General features: G+C 36.4%; 1 long non-coding RNA gene across 2 annotated transcripts in view; it reads left to right on the forward strand.

Annotated features, from left to right (window-relative positions):
* LOC105500007 (uncharacterized) overlaps positions 1–3,598 on the forward strand; it is a 68,917-nt gene that overhangs the window by 19,190 nt on the left and 46,129 nt on the right. The window lies entirely within an intron of this gene.

The raw sequence follows: 3,598 nt of genomic DNA on the forward strand, positions 1-3,598 counted from the left end.
GGACTTCCACCCTGGCTAGGCTGTAATGAAGTACCCCAACAACGGAACATATACTCACCAACATATATCATAACTCAACCTCTGAAAGCTGAAAAACAGTTTTTTTTAAAAGCATCCAGAGAGAAACAATGCATTACTTCTGGGAAAAAACAATTCAAAAGACAGGTTTCTCTTCAGAAACATTGGAAGCTATCAGAAAGTAGCAAAAAATGTTTTAAATGAGATCCCCAAACTCAAGAACAAGGTAAGGCTGTTTGCTCCCACAATTGCTATGAGAGTAATGGGAGGTCTCACCAGAGTAATAATGAAAGAAGTGGACAGAAAATGCATACACATTAGAAAGGAAGAAATAAAACTGTCCCTGTTTGCAGATGACAGATTCTATCTACATGGAAAATTCCAAAAAAATTTACAAAGATTTTTTTTTTAATCTACGAACAGCCTTCTAAAACTAATAAGGGACTTCAACAAAGTTGTTGGATACAAGATCAACATACAAAAATCTATTTTATTTCTACATGCTCTCAATAAACACTGAAATTTAAAATACAATACCATTTACAATTGTTGAGAAAAATGAGACACGTGGTTGTAAATCTAACAAAATACATATAAGACTTGTAAGCCAAAAACTATGAAATGATAATGGAAAAAACCTATAATGGAATATGGATGGAGTGATAATGGAATAAATATACGAAAGGACATGCCGTGTTCATGAACTGGAAGGGAGACTCAAGGTAAAAGAGATGTCAGTTCTTCCCAAATTGACACACAGATTTAACACATTCCTATTAAAACACTAGCAAGATTTTTTTGTGGATATAGACAAGTTTAATCTAAAATGTATATGGAAAAGTAAATGAACTAGAGTAGTTAAAACGATGTTTAAAAGAAAAACAAAATGGGGGAAATTATTTTTCCTAATTTTAAAACTTGCAGTTGGCCCTTGAACAACAAGCTTGAACTGCCTGGGTCCACATATACACAGATTTTCTCCTGCCTCAGCCATCCCTGAGACAGCAAAACCAACCCCTTCTCTTCATCCTCCTTCTCAGCCTACTCAATGTGAAGATGAGAAGGATGAAGACTTTTATGATGATCCACTTCCACGTAATGAATAGTAAATATATTTCCCCTTCATGATGATTTTCTTAACATTTTCTTCTCTTTAGCTTACTTTATTATAAGAACACAGTCTGTAAATGTATAACATACAAAATATGCATTGGTACCCCTAACCTCTGCTCTGTTCAAGGGCCACCTGTATTGTGTATCTGCCGTCACAAAGACTATGTGGTATTGTCAGATGAATAGATGCATAGATCAGTGTAACAGTCTAGAGGACCCAGAAATAGCCCAGCACAAGTATGACCACCTGACTTTTTACAACAATGCAAAAACAATTCAGTGGAGGAAGGATAGTCTTTTCAATAAGTGGTGCCGAAAAACAGTTGGATATCCATAGGCAAAAAGGAACCTTGACCTAAACCTTGCATCTCACATCTCATACAAAAATTAACTCAAAATGGATCACATAAAACCTTTAGAAGATAATATAGGAGAAAATCTTTGGTAATGAGGGCTTGGATAAGAGTTCTTAGACGTAACACCAAAAGCACAATCTGTAAAAGACAAAAATTTATAAATTAAACTTCATTAGAATTAAAACTATTGCTCTGTGAAAGACCTTATTAGGAGGATGAAAACAAGCTGTAGAGAGAAAAATGTTTGCAAACATGTATCTGACAAAGAACTTGTAGCTAGAATATATAAAAAATTCTCAGAACACAGTATTAACAACATCAAATAATCTAGTTAGAAAATGGGCAAAAGATATGAAGAAACATTTCATTCTGATTACATACAGATAGCAAATAAACACATGAAAGTATCAGCCATTAGGGAAAAGCAAAGTAAGACCACAATGAGATATCACGAATTACCAATCCAAATGGTTAAAATAAAAAATAGTAACACTACTAATTGCTGGTGAGGATTAGAATAAGTGGATCCCTCATACATTGCTGGTGGGAATGCAAAAGGGTACAGCCACTCTGGAAAACATTTTGGCAGTTTGGGTGTCACTCTGTTGCCCAGGCTGGAGTACAGTGACACAAACATGGCTCACCACAGCCTTGACCTCCTGGGCTCAAGCGATCTTCCCACTTCAGCCTCCCGAGTATCTGGGACTACAGGCACGCACCACTAGGTCCAGTAAGTTTTTTAGTTTTATTTTTAGTAGAGACAAGATCTCACTATGTGGCCCAGAATGGTCTCAAAATTCTGGGCTTAAGAGATCCTCCCACCTCAGCCTCCCAAAGTGCTGGGATTACAGGTGTGAGCCACCACACTTGGCCTCAACTTCCTTAATGTGCCTAAAAGGCCTCCCCTGATATGAGTACTCTCTGCTCTGCAGAGGCTTCTCATGCTTTTCCCTCCACCCACCCAGGCTTCTTCTAGTGTCTGGAACATGCTCTACCCTTTCCTGCCATAGACCCTTCAACATGCTCTTTACTCTGCCAAAAACATTCTCCCCCACCCCCATCTTCTCTGCAATTTTTTTCTCACTTTTCAAGCCCTGGAACTGTGATCACTCCTTTAGGAAAGACTTCTGTGATCACCCATGTAAAAATGTCCTTAATAACTCCTCTCACCCATTACTCTTTTCACACTCATTTGTGTCATGAAGTTATTATTCTATGTCTCTCTCCCCACATGACTATTCTGTAAAAGTCTGTAAGAGTAGAGACCATGTTTGAGCGTTTTTTCCCTTATCCATTGTATCCTTAGCACCTAGTAAAGTGTCTGGCATATAAAAGGTGCTTGGTAAATGAATGAATAAATGAATAATGGGTCACTAAGTAGTGTATCTATTAAGTGCACTATGCTATTGATTGCACTATTGAAGGAAAAACAAACTCAGTCACTGATCTCGCTGAATTTATTGTATCTGACCTAAGCTTTGGCCAGCTTAAAAATAATATACAGACAGCCATACAATAGTGAGGAAAAAATAATCTGTTAAAACTACAAATTATAAACACAAAAGAAACATTTTTCAAATTGAATATGCATCTTAAGTAATACATTGTTTATTAGACATGAATAGTAATAAGAGTGTCATTTCCTTTCCACAGAGTGAAGAAAAATACAGAATTTTAGGAATCTGTGAACATTAAAAAGAATATTCTAAGTCCAGGATTAAAATATAGGTTCTGAAAAGGAAAAAGTAGTAGAAAAACTGTGTGTGTTAAATCATATATAGAGACTATTGTCCTAAGTAACCTCAAAACTATCTTCTGCTGTTACAGACATCAGAAGAATGATGTTTCATTCAGAAAGGAGAATGTTTTTGGCAGAGTAAAGAGCGTGTTGCAGGGTCTGTGGCAGGAAAGCGTAGAGCATGTTCCAGAGCATGTAAAGAATGTTACAGAGAATGAAGGAAAAAAGAAAAAGTAGACAGAAGAGAGAGGACACACAGGGATTTTTTTAAAAAGTATTTTATACAATAATATGAACCAACCTAAAGCACACAATGTCTAACACAAAGTAAATGTCAATACATGGTCTACCCTTAAGTAGCAAATGTCCCTAC

This window comes from Macaca nemestrina, chromosome 6, assembly GCF_043159975.1.
Source record: "Macaca nemestrina isolate mMacNem1 chromosome 6, mMacNem.hap1, whole genome shotgun sequence".
Classification (NCBI taxonomy): domain Eukaryota; kingdom Metazoa; phylum Chordata; class Mammalia; order Primates; family Cercopithecidae; genus Macaca; species Macaca nemestrina.